At 45.8% G+C, this 20,031-nt stretch overlaps 1 protein-coding gene across 1 annotated transcript in view; it reads right to left on the bottom strand.

The window, feature by feature from the left end:
* The window catches only part of blacat1 (BLACAT1 overlapping LEMD1 locus), a 96,427-nt gene that overhangs the window by 43,199 nt on the left and 33,197 nt on the right, over window positions 1-20,031 (bottom strand). The window lies entirely within an intron of this gene.

The following is a 20,031-nucleotide window of genomic DNA, read 5'->3' as shown; positions in this document are numbered from 1 at the left end:
TGCTTCATCATTTACACCTCGCAAGTCAAGGTCTGTTCCGTAGAACTTGTTGTTTATATTTACTTAAAATTGGGCTCAATTCTTAATTCTAATCCATATGAATGTCGATGTATATGTTAATAAACTTACTCTATCTTAACACATGGGTGCCTGGTTAAATTGGCTTCATTATAAGCATAACTACTGGACCTAGAACAAGGGAAAGGGAATCTTTGTCAACTTTGACAAAGTGTCATCTGGACTTGAAATGTCAGCTCTTTTCTCTCCTTACAAATTCTGCCAGATCTGCTGAGATTTTCCAGCATTTTCTCTTTGGGAAAGGGAACTTTGTTAGATGAAACCTTTGTTGCTACCAGCAGGGGGTGGGGTGAATAAGACATGGAGTCAGTCATGTTATAGAATCCCTACTGTACAGAAAGAGGCTATGAGTCTGCACCGATTCATCAAAACAGCGTCCCCCCACCCCCACCCAGTAACCCAGCATATTTAGCACAGCTGATCCCCCTAACCCGCACATCTTTGGACTGTGGGAGGAAACCAGAGCACCCAGAGGAAACCCACGCAGACAGCGTGCAAACTCTGCACAGTGACCCAAGGCTGGAATTGAACCCAGGTCCCTGGTGCCTTGAGGTGGCAGTGCTAACCACTGTGTCACCGTGCCGCCCCAAATCACCCGAGTTTGTAATAATTTGGGAGTATTCCAGCCTGATGGTGACAAATCGAGGGGTCTTGCCCGGATCAACAGCTTTTGGGGAACCTCACGTGGAGCTGGTTGTAGCACTGTGCATAGAATTACATGGAACTTACAACTCAGAATTAGGCCTTTCTACAAGCCCACAGGTGTTTGACAACAGAAACTTCCTCCCACTCTACTAAACCATCATCAGAACCTTCTCTTCCTTTCTGCTTCATGCACTATTTAGCTTCCTCTTAAATGCAACCATTCTATTTCTCTCAACTTTTCCATGTCAAGTTTCTCATTCTAACCACTGTCTGGGTAAAGAATTATTTTGTTCACTCAATGTTGTTTAAATGCCAGCATTGCTGATCGTATAGAAATAGCTGGGCAAGTTCTGGAGATTGATGATGTGAGGGAGCTGGAGTAACAATTCTTAGAGATAGAGTCACTTTGTTAGTTGGAGTGAATTACTCAGACTGATAGAGTAAAGGAGTTGTACCAACACAACTGTCACTTAAATAGCACCTTTACCACAGTAAAATATCTCAAGGTGCTTCACAGGAGTGTAAAATCAGACGCAAAAATATTTAGACACCAAACAAGTTTGGTCCAAAAAATATGGTTTAAGCAAGAAGGAAGACTCGGAAAAATAATTTTGATTTGTTTTTATGGGGTATGGTGTCGTTGGCCAGGCCAGCATTTATTGCCCATCCCTAATTGCCCTTGAGAAGGTAGTGGTGAGCTGCCTTCTTGAACCGCTGCAGAGCATGTGGGGTAGGTACATCCACAGTGCTGTTAGGAAGGGAGTTCCCAGATTTTCAATTTCCCAGTGACAATGAAGGAACAGCGAGAACGTTCCAAATCAGGATGGTGTGTGGCCCGGTGGGGAACTTGCAGGTGGTGGTGTTCCCATGAATCTGCTGCCCTTGTCCTTTTATATGGTAGAGGTCATGTGTTTGAAAGGTGCTGTCAGAGGAGCCTTGGCGAGTTGTTGCAGAGCATCTTGTAGGTGGTAGACACTGCTGCCACTGTGCGTTGGTGGTGGAGGGAGTGAATTTTGAAGGTGGTGGATGGGGTGCCAATCAAACGGGCTGCTTTGTCCTGGATGGTGTCAAGCTTCTGTTGGAGCTGCGTTCAGCCAGGCATGTGGAGAGTATTCTATCACGCACCTGACTTGAGCCTTATAGATGGTGGACAGGCTTTGGGGAATCAGGAGGAAGGTACTCACTGCAGAATTCCCAGCCTCTGACTGCTTTTGTAGCCACAGCATTTAAATGGCTGATCCAGTTCCATTTCTGGTCAATGGTAACCCTCAAGTGGGCATTCAGTGTTGGTGATGCCTTTGAATGTCAAGGGGAGATGGTTAGGTTCTCTGTTGTTTGAGATGATCATTTACTGGCATAAATGTTACTTGCCACCTTTCAGACCCAGCCCCAATGGTGTCCAGGCCTTGCTGCATATGGATAAGGACTGCTTCAGCATCCGGGAAGCTGCAAATAGTGCTGAACATTGTGCAATCATCAATTAGCATCTTCAGTCTGACTTTATAATGGAGGGAAGGTCATTGATGAAGCAGCTGAAGATGGTTGGGCCTAGGACACAACCTTGAGGAACTCCTTCAATGATGTCCCGGGACTGATTGACCCCCAAGAACCACAAGCCAGGTATGACTCCAACCAGTGGAACGTTTCCCCCCTTTTTCCCACTGACCCCAGTTTTGCTAGGGCTCCTTGATGCCACATTCAATCAAATACTGCCTTGATGTCTCACCTCCCCTCTTGAACTCAGCTCTCTTATCCATATTTGGGCTAAGATTGTAACGAGGTCGCCCAGGCAGAAACTATGTGAGCGCCAGTTTATCACCGAATAAATTCAGCATGATCGCACTGCCATGGACCCTTCCATTATTTTACCGATGATTGAGAGTAGACTGATGGGACGGTAATTGCCTGGGTTGGATTTGTCCTGTTTCTTGTGTACAGGCCATAGCTGGGCAACATTCCACATTGCCGGTAAATGACAAATGTTATAGTTGTCCTGGAACAGTTTGGCCAGGGGCATGGTAAGTTCTGGAGCACAAATTGTTAGTACTTTTGCTGGAATGTTGTCAGTGCCCGTAACCTTTACAGTTTCCAGAGCCTTTAGCCATTTCTTGATATCACCCGAAGTGAATTGAGTTGGCTGAAGGCTGGCATCTGTGATGCCGGGGACCTCCGGAATAGGCTGAGGTTGATTATCCACTCGGTGCCTCTGGTCGAAGATGGTTAGTGTGGGCCTAGCGTGTGATACAGGAATGGCAATAGCTGGGATGAGTAAGAGATTTGGAGGAATGCAGAGCTCTTGAAAGATTACAGGGCTGGCAGAGGTTGCAGATATTACAAGTGGTGAGGCCATGGGTTTAATTTAGTATTGTTGCACTCAGTAACTCTTTCCTGGTTATCAAAAATATATTTATAGACAGGAAGAAAAATAAAATTCAATAGTAATCTAGTTATATTTGCTGTTCTTCATTTGATTTTATGCATGATTTTATTTCCCTTCCCCCCTTTTGGTTTTCCATGTATGATCGCACACCATTCCTGTCCCTACATCCCAAGATGTGCGAGTTAGGTGGATTGGCCATGCTAAATTTCCCTTAGTGTCAGGGGGACTAGCTAGGGTAAAATGCTTGGGATTATGGGGATTGGGCCTGGGTGGGATTGTGGTCAGTGCAGACTCGATGGGCCAAATGGCCTCCTTCTGCACTGTAGGATTCTATGATTCTATGCTGTGAGGACAAGCAGGAAGAGCTCCTGTAGGGCATCTGGAAAAACCACTTTGAGCTTACAGGTGCTATTGTTGTGTCTTTTATTTTTATTTCTTCTCCCGTACAAGTCTTCAACTTGGCAGAAGTGTTCTTCAAGTTCAATTGTTGGACTCCTTCTCTTAGGTACTGAAATGCATGCTCACCCATGGCCAATGCCCCTATATCCAGTTCCATCTGAAGATGCTTCCCATTTACCCAGAGCATTACAGTAACAGGGTCTATCTTGCCTGTTTTTAGATTAAACAGAGAGTGAATAGCAGAATCACTGGTGCTAGGCTCTTCCACATTGTATACCTGTAACATCTTGGTTGATCAATTTTTAAAAAATTCATTCGTGGGACATGGGCGTCGCTGGCTGGCCAGCATTTATTGCCCATCCCTAGTTGCCCTTGAGAAGGCGGTGGTGAGCTGCCTTCTTGAATCGCTGCAGTCCATGTTCTGTGGGTTGACCCACAATGCCGTTAGAGAGGGAATTCCAGGATTTTGACCCAGCAATTGTGAAGGATTGGCAATATATTTCCAAATCAGGACGGTGAGTGGCTTGGAGGGGAACTTGCAGGTGGTGGTGTTCCCATGTATCTGCTGCCCTTGTCCTTCTAGATGGAAGTGGTCGTGAGTTTGGAAGGTGCTGTCTAAGGATCTTTGGTGAATTGCTGCTGTGCATCTTGTAGATAGTACACACTGCTGCTACTGAGTGTCGGTGGTGGAGGGATTGAATGTTTGTAGATGTGGTGCCAATCAAGCGGGCTACTTTGTCCTGGATGGCGTCAAGCTTCTTGAGTGTTGTTGGAGCTGCACCCATCCAGGCAAGTGGGGAGTATTCCATTCCTGACTTGTGCCTTGTAGATGGTGGATAGGCTTTGGGAGTCTGGAAGTGAGTTACTCGCCACAGTATTCCTAGCCTCTGACCTGCTCTTGTAGCCACTGTGTTTATGTGGTGAGTCCAGTTGAGTTTCTGGTCAATGGTAACCCCAAGGATGTTGACAGTGGGGGATTCAGTGATGGTAACACCACTGAATGTCAAGGGGTGGTGGCTAAAGTGTCTCTTATTGGTGATGGTCATTGCCTGACATTTGTGTGGCGCGAATGTTACTTGCCACTAGTCAGCCCAAGCCTGGATATTGTCCAGATCTTGCTGCATTTGAACATGGACTGCTTCAGTATCTGAGAAGTCGCGAATGGTGCTGAACATTGCAAATTCATCTCAGTGCAATTCGATGTGATTTAATTCTTGTAATTATTTACAATGAGAGGGAATGAGTATCGGTTTAATTCATTAATACTCTATACATTAGCATTGAGTGTAAAAAGATTTCTCCGTACAACGAGATTGCATGGAAAGGAGTTTGATTAATTGAAATATTACCATCTAGAATGAATAACAAGTCAGCTGTTTTGCCAGAATTCGATTAATGGCAGAGAATGAAAGAGGTTTCCATTAGAACTTGAGATAAAGGGATGGAATGCGAAAGCAGGGATGGCGCATTACATTTCTCCAGACAGATTGCAAGGGACGTGTTTTCACACAGTTGGCACAACTGCTTTTTTCTGGAAAAACATTAAAAACATAGATTGACAGTAAACTGGAAACAGAAACCATCTCGAGTCATCCTGCAAGATGATACTAGTTTCCTTAACTCAGTGGTTCCCAAAGGGTGCGGCGCGCCACACTGGTGCGGCGAGAGGGGATGGCAAGTGTGGCGGGAAGATTCAAGGACAATCAAAGAAACATTTAAACATGGTTTAAACAAGCATTGTTTTATACTTTCTGGATGTCCCATGATCATATTATAAAGTAGTTGTGTTCTATGTTATGAATCAAGCACTGCGAGGAGTTTTTTTCTTTTTGTTTTTGGATGTATTTCTTATCAATAAAATATTCGGTGGGGCACGAGCAAATTTCTATTCCGAAAGTGCGACCCAGTGAAAAAAGTTTGGGAACCACTGCCTTAACTGAACTCCACTGATAAACAAAACCTCACCGACAAGAACACAAGAAATAGGAGCAGGAGTGGACCATTTGGCCCTTCAAGCCTGCTCTGCCATTCAATACAATCATGGCTGATCTTGAGTTTCAAATCCATTTTCCAGCCTGCTCTCCACATCTCTTGATTCTCTGAGATTCTGAAAAAAATGTTCAATGTATTCAATGATGAAGCGTCCATAACCCCATGGGATAGAGAATTTTAAAGATTCATAACCCTTTGAGTGAAGTAATTTTTCCTTATCTTGGTCCTAAATGACCAGTCCCTTATAGAATCCCTACAGTGCAGAAGGAGGCCATTCGGCCCACCGAGTCTGCACCAAACACAATCCCACCTAGTCCCTATCCCCATACATTTATCCTAGCTAGCCCCTCTGACACTAAGGGGCAATTTAGCACAGCCAATCAACCTAACCCGCACATCTTTGGAGTGTGGGAGGAAAGCGGAGCACCCGGAGGAAACCCACGCAGACACGGGGAGAACGTGCAAACTCCACACAGACAGTGACCCAAGGCGGGAATCGAACCCTGGTCCCTGGCGCTGTGAGGCAGCAGTGCTAACCACTCTGCCACCGTGCCACCCCATCCTGAGGCTGTGCCTGTATGTTTTAGATTTCCCAACAAGCAGACATGCCGCATTTCTTGTCAATTGTTACGACCGGTTCCTGGGTGAGGTCCCCCAGTTTGTTATGTTTCCGGACAAGATACCCCCAAATTGGTGTGAGGAGCACGGGGAGGGGAACTGTGCCACCGTGCCATGAGGCAACTCGGTGACACAGTGGTTAGCACTGCTGCCCCTCACAGCGCCAGGGGCCCAGGTTCAATTCCGGCCTTGGGTGACTGTGTGGAGTTTGCATGTCCTTTCCATGTCTGCGTGGGTTTCCTCCGGGTGCTCCGGTTTCCTCCCACAGTCTAATGATGTGCACGTTAGGTAGATTGGCCATGCTAAATTGCCCCAAGATGTGTAGGTCAGGGGGGAATAGCGGGGTAAATACCTGGAGTTTCAGGGAACAGGTTTGAGTGGGATTGCCCCTTAGTGTCTGGGGGATTACGTGGGGTTACAAGGATAGGGCCTGGGTGGGATTGTTGTCAGTCCAGACTTGATGGGCTGAATGGCCTCCTTCTGCACTGTTGGGATTCTGTGATTCTAGGAAGGATAAACTTCTTTATTCAACTTTCTGATATTCTACAGTAAAGTTTGTTTTTGTTTGTTCAAAACCCAGATAATCTTGTAACTTTATTCAGTTAGTGAATAAAGTTACAAGAATCTTGAAAAATCTTGAATCTCAAATTTTGTCTCCTTGAAACAAAATGTTATTGGCCCCTAACTGATTGTCATTGAAATCTTGAGGACCTGAGCTAGGGTCTTCACAAGCCCATCTCTACATTTCAAATGCTCTTCACAACGAGTTGTAAGTAGCACAAACAAGAATTGAGCAACTTCAGGCAAATAAAAACAAGAAACAGCTTTTTTCTCAAATAAATCCTAAGTTACAAAAATGACCGAACCTGACTGCTCTGGAGTCACCATCTGACACGAGGCTCACTTGTTGGGAGCTGGTCACAGTATTAGTATATCAAACAAAATATGAGATCAACGAAAGGATCACGTAACAATAAAATAACTAGTTTCAGAGAAATAGCAATGGAAATTTGAGGGCAAGTTGTTTCACCCGTTGTCTTGACGACGGGGTGCTTGGGAATTTAGGGGAATATTCATCTGCAGCATCACGTTGTCAGTCTTCCTCCGCTGCAAGGAACAAATAAACTGACCACTCTAACATGCTAGCTGGCTGTGGCAAAGTTGGTAGCCTCCAAATCAGAAGATTGAGTGAAAACTATATGTTGTCACACAGGAGGAAAACGGGCAAACCTGTATTTATATAGCGCCTTTCACAACCTCAGGGCACCTCAAAGCACTCGACAGCCAATGTAGCACTTTAAGAGTGTATTCACTGTGGTAATGTTAGAAACAGAGCAGCCAGTTTACAAGGTTCCACAAATAGTGAAATGATAACACCCAGTTCTTAGTAGTTGGTTGAGGGATAAATATTCACTGGGTCAGCAAGGGAAACTGCCCTGCGTTTCTTCGAACAGTGCTGTATTATCCTTTCCGTTCACGCAAAAGGTCAGATAAGGCCTCAGTTTAATGTCTGATTTGCATGGCAACACACCTCTGACAGTGCAGCACTCTCTCAGCACCGACCGCAGGACAGGAGGTGGGTGTGGGGTTGGGGGGGGGGGGACGAACTGGGAACAAAGCATCTTAAACAAAGCATCAAATGCTTTTATTTCTGGCAACGATTTAAAAGACACCCTGTGGATCACTAATTTTGGCTTGGCATGGGGAAAACTTTGGCAATTGTTTACTCAAAGACATGGCCCTTTTAAATTGCCTGTCGCAGGTCAAAGCTGCAGTCACAGGTTGCAGGTGCAGTGTTCTATATGAGTCACACACCTGCTACCTGCCAATGAATATCTGAAAGAGAGAGAGAGACAACTCATAGCCGTGAAACTGCCAGCGGGACGACTGCGGCACAATCACCATTGTGCTTGTCACGGCAGCTTGTTTGGTTAGCTGTTTCTAAAGCCAGTGTAGCTATTCTGTAACCGATTCCACAATAAAACCCTCTAAATTGGCTAACCTGACAGCAAGTGTGCACATCATGTTTTCTCCAGCTTCATGTTCTGCCCCATTACCTACTCCCCCACAGCCCTGCCATTTGCAAATCGACTGGATGTGGCTAGACCTGTAAAATCATACAGGCTTACAGTATGGAAGGAGACCATTTGGCCCATTGTGCCTGTGTCAGCTCTTTCCTCATAGCCCATGCGAGCAGGAGCACCTCTTGTAGGGCGTCACGGTGGTACAGTGGTTAGCACAGCTGCCTCTTAGCGCCAGGGTTCGATTCCTGGCTTGGGTCACTGTCTGTGTGGAGTTTGCACATTCTCCCTGTGTCTGCGTGGGTTTCCTCCGGGTGCTCTGGTTTCCTCTCACAATCCAAAAGATGTGCAAGTTAGGTGAATTGGCCGTGCTAAACTCTCCCTCTGTGTACCCGAACAGGTGCCGGAGTGTGGCAATTAGGGGATTTTCACAGTAACTTCATTGCAGTGTTATTGTAAGACTACTTGTGACTAATAAATAAACTTTAACTTTAACTTCATATCCAAGTTGCTTTTGAAAGTTCCTGTTAAGTCTTCTTTCATCACCCTTTCAAATTCTCCATTCTAGATTTTTAAAAAACCCTCTTTATCAACCCTCTGATTCTTTTGCTAATTATCTCAGATCTGTACGCTCTGGCTATAGACCTTCCTGCCAGTGGAAAGAGTGGATAAGGAGAAACAATCAAAACACATCATCAGTTTGAACACCTTGATGAACTCTGCCTTTAAATTTTCTCTGCTCCAAGGAGACCTATTGCAACTTCGCTGGTCTCTCCACGTAACTAAAGTCCTCCATCCACGATAATAGCCTAGTAAATCTCCCCTGCTACTCTCCAAGGCTTTGACATCCTCCCTAAAGTCTGACGCCTAGAATTGAACACAATGCAATGAAAATTCTAAACTGACTCATGTCTTAATGTAACCAATGATACCATGATGTGAGGATCAGCTGACCAGTTGATCTAGTAGACAAAATGTAACCAATGGCAAAATGATGTTTTTGATTTGATTTGATTTATTATCTATTAGTATACAGTGAAAAGTATTGTTTCTTGCGCGTGAGACAAAGCATACTGTACATTGGGAAAAAAAATGGGTGAGTGCAGAATGTAGTGTTGCGGGCATAGCTAGGGTGTAGAGAAAGATCAACTTAATATGAGGGAGGTCCATTCAAAAGTCTGATGGCAGCAGGGAAGAAGCTGTTCTTGAGTTGGTTGGTACGTGACCTCAGACTTTTGTATCTTTTTCCTGATGGAAGAAAGTGGAAGGGAGAATGTCCGGGGTGCGTGGGGTCCTTAATTATGCTGCTTTGCCGAGGCAGCGGGAAGTCTAGACAGAGTCAATGGATGGGCGGCTGGTTTGTGTGATGGATTGGGCTACATTCACGATCCTTTGTAGTTTTTTGCGGTCTTGTACAGAGCAGGAGCCATACCAAGGTGTGATACAACCAGAAAGGATGCTTTCTGGTGAGTTCTGGTCAGTCAGTGGTGGTCAGTTGACCAGCTGATTCAGTATAAATAGAAAGCAGACGGGGATTGTTTTGAGCATATGTGGTCCAGGGCGTGGCCCGAGTGGTGGTGTCATGAATTTTCTTTATTAAACCTTTACTTTGCTGGAGTATCCTTACTGCTGGATAAACAACTCACATCCTTTTAGAGATTCCCTTCAGCTCTGGACAAAGTTCTTCCCTCCTCTATTGAAGGAGATGGTCACATTGGAGTAGATACTCAGGATATAATTGCCTATCGCTTGCAACAGGTTGTAAAAGGGTTTCAGACTGTCCTGAAAGGAGAGGGTGGTGAATGTGTGGAATTCACGAACACAGAAAGTAGCTGAGGCCAAAACATTGTCTGATTTCAAGAAGAAATTAGATATAGCTTTTGGGACTAAAGGGATCAAAAGATACGGGGGGAAGGGGGGATCAGGATATTGAATTCGATGATCAGCCATGATCAAAATGAATGGCGGAGCAGACTCGAAGGGCCGAATGGCCTCCTCCTGCTTCTAGTTTCTATGAATGTGTGTGTTTTTTAATTGGTCCTTCCCAGATCTATTTTTCAGCATTCTGCTTTCATGGAGAAAACAATCCAATTAGGCCAGGTGATGTAGTTGGGGTTCACATGTTATCTGGGGAGCCCTGGCCACTCCCTGTCATGTGATGACAAAACCTCAAGCCATCCACACAGTATAACTGAATCCACACACAGTCAGTAGAGAGAGGGAAGGTTGAAAGAATTATTAGGAAGTGCAAGCTTGTCTGCACAACTAGCCCACAGTCACCTCCGTCACCCCTGAGTCAAAAGGTCAGGTGAGATAGGAGGGGCTGGGTTTCAAGGTAATAATTATCACTGGAGTCGCAATCCAACTCAGTTGCCACTCCACCAGAGGGTACGGCCCAATATTTATTAACTGCATGAAGCTGCTGTCTCTCGTTGTACCAATCTGAATCATTACGTGGAAGAGCCATTCTGCCCAAACAGTCGATGCTAATATTTATGCCTCACTTGGCGTCTCCACTCAGGATTTCTCAGCCTGATGTATGTATCTGACTGCCCTCATGAGGGTAAGCTCAGCAAATCTTCAATACTACTTTCTGACAGGAGCTTAGAGGGGTCCGAGAGAAAGCATGGAGGCAACTATCTAAAACCAACTTAAGAGTAGGAGGTGTCCAAGACTAAACTTGCAGTAAAGATTGAGCGTGCTGTGATTGTCAAAATGCTGCAGCCTCCAACACATTTGCACGCTAGTCCACTTGACTATTTTGTTGTATTCATTGCGTTCAGCCCAAAATTAACGCCATTAGTAATGGAAACACTAGCAAGGTAAGGTAATTAGACATAGTCCATGAGGGACCACAGGCATCTCCCCATGTTAGAGAGCGGGAGAGACAATAGTTATAGCGCTTGAGGAGCAGCACTCCCCACATCAAACACAAGGCTAAGCAAGGAGACAGACCTTCACAAACCAGTCAGTACAGCTTTGGGACCTGTGCCATTGGCATCATTCTGCAATGCACTGCAAATAGCCAATCAAGCTAGCTGACCCTCATGAGGGGCACTTTCAGTGCTTCACGCAATCAGGCAGCATCCAAAGTGAACTAAGATACGAGCAAATTACTGCGGATGCTGGAATCTGAAACAGAAACAGAAAATGCTGGAAAATCTCAGCAGGTCTGACAGCATCCGTGGAGAGAGAAGAGAGCTAACGCGCTCTGATGAAGAGACATTCAGACCCAAAACTGTAACTCTATTCTCTCTCTGATGTGGAGTTGCCAGCGTTGGACTGGGGTGGGCACAGTAAGTAGTCTCACGACACCAGCTTAAAGCCCAACAGGTTTATTTGGTAGCACGAGCTTTCGGAGCGCCGCTCCTTCATCGGGTGAGTCACCTGATCACCTGATGAAGGGGCAGCGCTCCGAAAGCTCGTGCTACCACATAAACCTGTTGGACTTTAACCTGATGTTGTGAGACTACTTACTGTGCCTGTTCTCTCTCTACAGATGCTGTCAGACCTGCTGAGATTTTCCAGCATTTTTCTGTTTTTGAACAGCTGTTCACCAAACAGAGCAAAATGATAAGATCTGTTTGGATGACACAGTATCTAAAGCACCGAATAACTGACCTGAAACATTGACTTTTTTTTCTCTACAGCCAAATCCCCGTCGCCATTTTCACAGATATTTCAGATTTACAGAATCCTTTGCTCAGATATTTATTCCCACATGTTCTGAACGTACCCACCGGTGAAACAATTTCTCCATATCCACTTTATCGACCCCCTTTATAATTTTAAAATGAAAATATTGAAGCCTCTATCAGGTATCCTTCTTTAGTCTTCTCTTTCCCAGAGAAAAGAGCCTGGCCTGCTCAATCTTTCACGATAGTCGCATCCTCTGAATTCCAGCAACATGGGTGCAATCCTCTAAAATGTATTTATTAGTCACAAGTTACATTAACACTGCAATGAAGTTACTGTGAAAATCCCCTAGTCGCCACACTCCAGCGCCTGTTCAGGTCAATGCACCCTAATCAGCACGTCTTTCAGACTGTGGGAGGAAACTGGAGCACCCGGGAGGAAACCCACACAGACACAGGGAGAACGTGCAAACTCCACACAGACTGGGACACAGACCCCACCCAAGCCGGGAATCGAACCCAGGTCCCTGGCGCAGTGAGGCAGCAGTGCTAACCATTGTGCCACCGTGCCGCCCCCACTCCCCCTGAACGGGTCAGCGCAGGGAATGGTGTCGTGAAACTGCAGGCTCCCCTCGCATTCCTGAACATTCTACCCTCACTCCCAAATGCCTTGGGACGTTTCATTGCATCAACGGGACTATATAACTGCTGTGTGTGTGTGTTGAATGTGATGCATTAAATCGGGGCATTGTGTTGCAAATATGACAAAGACTGTTTACACATCCACGGGCCAAAAATGCTGCAGGGGCTGATTCCCACAGCAAGTCGAGTCAAATAGCTCCACCTGCCAATCAGTGGAAAACTCAACACTCTTGGGGATGCAGAGATAAATAAATAAACAAACACAGGGAATATTATCAAAGGCACAGTTTGCTGTTTGATTTTGTTGATGCAAATGAAGGCCCAAGGTAGTAGTTTCAAACACCCAGGGGTAATCACATTCTCCACTGAAATAACATTTCAATCGCGAGGTTATCTATTATCTATCCATTATCTCAAGAAGGTAATTTTCTGGTTTGATGGACTCATTGGACCAAAGCCCCTGTTCCCAGTCCTCTCGGAACAGGAAGTTTAAATAGCTGTATCGCCAAACCAGTCACCTACCTCCAGCTTCTTCCCATATCATAGAATCATAGAATTCTACAGTGCAGAATCATAGAATCATAGAAACCCTACAGCACAGAAGGAGGCCATTCGGCCCATCGAGTCTGCACCGACCACAATCCCACCCAGGCCGTACACCCATACCCCTACATATTTTACCCACTAATGCCTCTAACCTACGCATCTCAGGGCAACTTTAGCATGGCCAATCAACCTAACCCGCACAGCTTTGCCATTTGGCCCATCGAGTCTGCACTGACCACAATCAGGTAAATTGGCCGTGCTAAATTGCCCCTTAATGTCAGGGGGACTAGCTAGGGTAAATGCATGATGTTATGAGGATAGGGCCTGGGTTAGATTGTGGTCCGTGCAGACTCGATGAGCCAAATGGCCTCCTTCCGCACTGCAGGGATTCAATGATTCTATGATTGTATGATTCTATCACCTCTCAAGTAAACACCACATTATCATTACGTGATCACTTGTTCCACATCTTCCCCATTTAAGATGGGGAAACCAGTGGCTGAGATGTAACTGTGTGCATGAACAGTCATTATGTGCAATCCACTTTATAACAGACGGATTGAATAGGTTAATAAAACTTACTATTCACATAGGGTGAAATATGGATTAAGCTGCTGCAGCTGGTGCATAGTCCATCGCGTCTCCTCCAACCCCCGGTTTGTTGTGTAAAGGAGAAAGCTGAAGGCTAGTTGTAGACTAATTTGTTACATAGGCCTGGAACCTCTAATTTGGTTTGGGCACACGGTCTGAGCATGCGGTTGTGCCATTTGACGGTGCTGCAGACGTTCTTGTGCTGGTGTCACCAGTGTGGACAACCTGCAGCCCTTCATTGGGTGCAGGGCTTATTGCACAGGCCTCTGGAGGGGCCTCCATTTCTACCGATGTAGAGGGCCTGTGTTGTTGGCTGAAAGGCTGGGGTACTGAGGCTTCTGCTGGTGCTGATTCTGGGGCCTGTAATAGGTGACATCGGTTTCGTACATAGTGAGTACCGTCCAAGACTGCCACGTAACTGTCCGATTGTGGGACATGGTTGTGTACCACTGTCAACTTGTCATGGCCACATTTGATTTGATTTGATTTGATTTATTATTGTCACATGTATTAGTATACAGTGAAAAGTATTGTTTCTTGAGCACTATACAGACAAAGCATACCGTTCATAGAGAAGGAAAGGAGAGAGTGCAGAATGTAGTGTTACAGTCATTGCTAGGGCGTAGAGAAAGATCAACTTAATGCAAGGTAAGTCCATTCAAAAGTCTGACGGCAGCAGGGAAGAAGCTGTTCTTGAGTCAGTTGGTACGTGACCTCAGACTTTTTTTTCCCAACAGAAGAAGGTGGAAGAGAGAATGTCTGGGGTGCGTGGGGTCCTTAATTACGCTGGCTGCTTTGCCGAGGCAGCGGGGAGTGTAGAGTTAATGGATGATAGGCTGGTTTGCGTGATGGATTGGGCTACATTCATGACCTTTTGTAGTTTCTTGTGGTCTTGGGCAGAGCAGGAGCCATACCAAGCTGTGATACAACCAGAAAGAATGCTTTCTATGGTGCATCTGTCAAAGTTGGTGAGAGTTGTAGCTGACATGCCACATTTCCTTCGTCTTCTGAGAAAGTAGAGGCGTTGGTGGACTTTCTTAACTATAGTGTCGGCATGGAGGGACCAGGACAGGTTGTTGCTTGACCTGGACACCTAAAAACTTGAAGCTCTCGACCCTTTCTACTTCGTTCCCGTTGATGTAGACAGGGGCATGTTCTCCTTTACGCTTCCTGAAGTCGATGACAATCTCCTTAGTTTTGTTGACATTGAGGGAGAGATTATTGTTGCCGCACCAGTTCACCAGATTCTCTCTTCATTCCTGTACATCTGGTCTGGAACCTGACCGCTTGACCAGATGTTATTGGGCTGAGCCTGTGAGCTTTGTGATCAGAGTGCAGTTTCCCTCTGAACTGGTGTTCCATGAGGGCACCACTCACAATGTTTTTGGGTTTGGGCTGCAAAAGAACCTTGGTAGTAGGAGCTGTGGTCCGAGTGCACCTGGAGAATAGTCAATGTGCTGATGAGGGCAGACCCTGTCAAGGCCGGTTTTGCAGGATGAGGATTGCTGTATAGAAATTCACATGATCCTGGGAAGATTTCTCTCGAAGATGCTTGGCTGAGCGTACCGTCTGTTCCACCAATCCATTGGATGTGGGCCTTGGGAGCTGATCGTAATGTGCTCAAAGCCCTGTGTGTGTGTGTGTGTGTGTGTGTGTGTGTGCAAAGTTTCGAAATTCAGCAGAGGTGAATTGGCGAGAGTTGAGTCATGAGTTCCTGAGGGATGCCGTGTGTGGGCAAAGTATCTCTTGAGTTCGATGATGACTATGTTACTCATCGTGTCTGGCAAGTTGTCAAGTTCAAATCACCTGGAAGACGAGTCGACGAAGACTAAATGTTCTTTACCGTTACATTTGAAAATGCCAGTGACTGTGATTGCCCAATGGGAGGTCTGGGACCTCGTGTAGGTACAGCGGTTGTTTTGTCTGGTGCGGCATGGTGTTTGGGGCGGCACGGTGGCACAGTGGTTAGCACTGCTGCCTCACAGCTCCAGGGACCCGGGTTCAATTCCCGGCTCGGATCACTGTCTGTGCGGAGTCTACACGTTCTCCCCGTGTCTGCGTGGGTTTCCTCCGGCTGTTCCGGTTTCCTCCCACAGTCCAAAGATGTGCGGGATAGATTGATTGATTGGCCATGCTAAATTGACCCTTAAGTGTCCTGGAATGTGCAGGTTAGAGGGATTAGCGGGATAAATATGTAGGTTTTATGGGAATAGGGTCTGGGTGGGATTGTTGTCGGTGTAGACTTAATGTGCCAAATGGCCTCCTTCTGCACTGTAGGGTTTCTATGACTTGAGTGCATTGAATGGTGCATATCTGGAGACTTACCTCTCCACGTCAGCACACACTGGGGGCCGGTACAATGATTCCTTGGCCCTGTACATAGTTGCTTCCAAACCAGGGTGACCCTGGTGAAGTTGTTAGGTGTAGTACCTCTGAAGAGATGGAGGGATGCCGAATCTCTGGCCACACAGCATCAGTCCATCATTTACTGTAAAGTGGGCTTGTCCATGGGGATGGCCATCTGTCCTATAGACAATGTCTTGCCTGGATCTGGCTCCACACCATCGCCTTTCAGTAAGCGACCCACATAAGGAGCCGTTGACCCTGAATCTGCATTTTGCAGGGTGAAACTTCACTAGTATGGTCTCAATTCTGTCGAGGATGAGATGTCCATAATGTTCTTGCATGACCCCAGACCAGGGTGTCAGCAACAATGCTATCGCAAAGTTGGGTCTGCAAAGAGTTGCTCCATGCACGACTGGAAGATCTCGCTGTCAGTGACGATCCCATTGGGCATATGAGGAAAACGATACCTGCCTATCGGAGACATGAATGTGGTAAGTTTCCAAGATTCTTCAGCTAGCAGGATCTGTCAGAACCCATGTTTCACATCCAGGATGTTGAACACTGAGGTGGTAGGTATTCCTGCTCTCTGTTCCACTGTCTTCATAGGGTGATGGGGTCTGAGCAGTGCCTTGTTTAAATGCACTGGGTCAATGCATGTCCTGACTGTACTAATTTTGTATATTGGCATTTCGAGTCCATATGATCCTTTTACAGAACCTTCTGTAGAAGGGTCACTGCACTTGAAAATGTAACTCTGTTTCTCTCTCCACAGATGCTGCCAGACCTGCTGAGTTTATCCAGCATTTTGTGTTTTCATTTTGTTACTGAGAAGAATTCCCTAGATCTACTTTGAAATAGTGTCCTGGGCTTTTTTCTAACCGCTTGCTCAGGACTTACTCAGTTAATGAAAGGGCGTTGGGGAGAATTATAGAACAAAGAAGTCTTAGAAACATAGAAGTGTTGATGAAGGTAGGGCAGTTGATGTCATATACATGGATTTTAGTAAGGCGTTTGATAAGGTCCCCCATGGTCGGCTTATGATGAAAGTGAGGAGGTGTGGGATAGAGGGAAAGTTGGCCGATTGGATAGGTAACTGGCTGTCTGACCGAAGACAGAGGGTGGTGGTCGATGGAAAATTTTCGGATTGGAGGCAGGTTGCTAGCGGTGTGCCGCAGGGATCAGTGCTTGGTCCTCTGCTCTTTGTGATTTTTATTAATGACTTAGAGGAGGGGGCTGAAGGGTGGATCAGTAAATTTGCTGATGACACCAAGATTGGTGGAGTAGTGGATGAGGTGGAGGGCTGTTGTAGGCTGCAAAGAGACATAGATAGGATGCAAAGCTGGGCTGAAAAATGGCAAATGGAGTTTAACCCTGATAAATGTGAGGTGATTCATTTTGGTAGGACAAATTTAAATGTGGATTACAGGGTCAAAGGTAGGGTTCTGAAGACTGTGGAGGAACAGAGAGATCTTGGGGTCCATATCCACAGATCTCTAAAGGTTGCCAGTCAAGTGGATAGAGCTGTGAAGAAGGCCTATAGTGTGTTAGCTTTTATTAACAGGGGGTTGGAGTTTAAGAGCCGTGGGGTTATGCTGCAACTGTACAGGACCTTGGTGAGACCACATTTGGAATATTGTGTGCAGTTCTGGTCACCTCACTATAAGAAGGATGTGGAAGCGCTGGAAAGAGTGCAGAGGAGATTTACCAGGATGCTGCCTGGTTTGGAGGGTAGGTCATATGAGGAAAGGTTGAGGGAGCTAGGGCTGTTCTCTCTGGAGCGGAGGAGGCTGAGGGGAGACTTAATAGAGGTGTATAAAATGATGAAGGGGATAGATAGAGTGAACGTTCAAAGACTATTTCCTCGGGTGGATGGAGCTATTACAAGGGGGCATAACTATAGGGTTCGTGGTGGGAGATACAGGACGGATATCAGAGGTAGGTTCTTTACGCAGAGAGTGGTTGGGGTGTGGAATGGACTGCCTGCAGTGATAGTGGAGTCAGACACTTTAGAAACATTTAAGCGGTTATTGGATAGGCACATGGAGCACACCAGGATGATAGGGAGTGGGATAGCTTGATCTTGGTTTCAGATAAAGCTCGGCACAACATCGTGGGCCGAAGGGCCTGTTCTGTGCTGTACTGTTCTATGTTCTATGTTCTAGAAACATAGAAACCCTACAGTGCAGAAGGAGGCCATTCGGCCCATCGAGTCTGCACCGACCACAATCCCACCCAGGCCCTACCCCCTACCCCCTAACTTGGTGTATATGTTCATAGCTCTTTGAAAGTGGAGTCACAGGTGTACAGAGTGGTGAATGTAACCAGTGACAACTTTGTATTGGATGTAATGTGACCAATGGTAACAAGTTGTAAGGGTCAGCTGACCCAGTAAACCATGGGACCAATTACAGAATGATGTGATGGTCAGCTGACCAACTGACTCACTATAAATAAGGACCTGTTGAGAATTGTGTGGAACTTGGATTGGCCCAGGGCGAGGCCCTAAGTTTGGAGTAATGAAGTTTCTTTATTTGACTCCTTTCTTTGATATATCAGTTGGAGTAAGTTTTGTTATATTTTTATTGTCTGCGTTTGAAGAGTTCCTTATGAAGAAACAAAGAAGGCTTTCGGCATGCTTGGTTTCATTGGTCAGAACATTGAATACAGGGGTTGGGACATCTTGTTGAAGTTGTACAAGACATTGGTAAGGCCACACTTGGAATACTGTGTACAGTTCTGGTCATCCTATTATAGAAAGGATATTATTAAACTAGAAAGAGTGCAGAAAAGATTTACTAGGATGCTACCGGGACTTGATGGTTTTAGTTACAAGGACAGGCTGGATAGACTGGGACTTTTTTCCCTGGAGCGTAGAAGGCTTAGGGGTGATCTTATAGAGGTCTCTAAAATACTGAGGGGCATAGATCAGCTAGATAGTCAATATCTTTTCCCAAAGGTAGCGGAGTCTAAAACTAGAGGGCATAGGTTTAAGGTGAGAGGGGAGAGATACAAAAGGCCCAGAGAGGCATTTTTTCACACAGAGGGTGGTGAGTGTCTGGAACAAGCTGCCAGAGGTAGTAGTAGAGGCGGGTACAATTTTGTCTTTTAAAAAGCATTTAGACAGTTACAGGGGCAAGATGGGTATAGAGGGATATGGGCCAAATGTGGGCAATTGGGACTAACCTAGTGGTTAAAAAGAAGGGCGGCATGGACAAGTTGGGCCAAAGGACCTGTTTCCATGCTGTAAACCTCTATGACTCTATGACACTACCTGGGGGATTAAAAGATGTGTAATTGCCGGCGTTGGACTGGGGTAGGCACAGTAAGTCCAACCAACCAGGTTAAAGTCAAACTAAATAAACCTGTTGGACTTTAACCTGGTGTTGTGAGACTACTTACTGGGGGATTAAATAGGATGTCCCTGAAAAGGTGGCCTCTCCAACAGTGCAGCACTCCCTTAGTGCTACATGGGATTGTGAGTCTAGACTTTGTGCTCAAATCCTGGGGCATTGACTGACTGCTGGGAAAATGTACGGAATGGAATGCGCCATCAAAACAAAGCCCCATTGCTTTTCCACCCATTGATTCAACAGGATGGAAAGTTGGACCCCAGAACCTCGTCTCTGACTTTCCATTAATCGCCCCAACAGGTGATTGAATGGCTACACCAACAGGAGAATCAGCCCTGGAATAATCTTTCGCAGGGATGTATAATAGGTGCTGTCTCCATCAATAAGTGTCATCGAACTCAGACTGCTCGATAAACGCTTCGTCTTTTCTCCCTTCCAAAAAAAAAACCCCTCTTGCCCAATATAATCTAAATTGAACTTCAAATCTAATTTCATCGCCTTGGAGCTGGAGAATGAGATTGCAATTCAGACTTTAAGAAAAGAGGGAGGAAAGCTGGGCAGAATGGGGCATCGAGAGACGTGTTGCATCTTTAATGATGAAGCCAGTCTGAAACACTTCAACAAAAATCAGAATCTGATGCCTGGCATGACATAAGCACCCAGAAACAATATGCTATATGGAAACCAGTTACAATTTAACGCTCCATCAAGCATTTCAATAGCGCCCCAGTAAATTGAAATCTTTACAGCTATGAGGAATCGGCTCAGGCTACAGACAGCAATTTGTC

This window comes from Mustelus asterias, chromosome 25, assembly GCF_964213995.1.
Source record: "Mustelus asterias chromosome 25, sMusAst1.hap1.1, whole genome shotgun sequence".
Lineage (NCBI taxonomy): Eukaryota > Metazoa > Chordata > Chondrichthyes > Carcharhiniformes > Triakidae > Mustelus > Mustelus asterias.
Note: the sequence above shows the minus strand (reverse complement) of the source record. Positions and strands in the feature narration are given on the sequence as shown.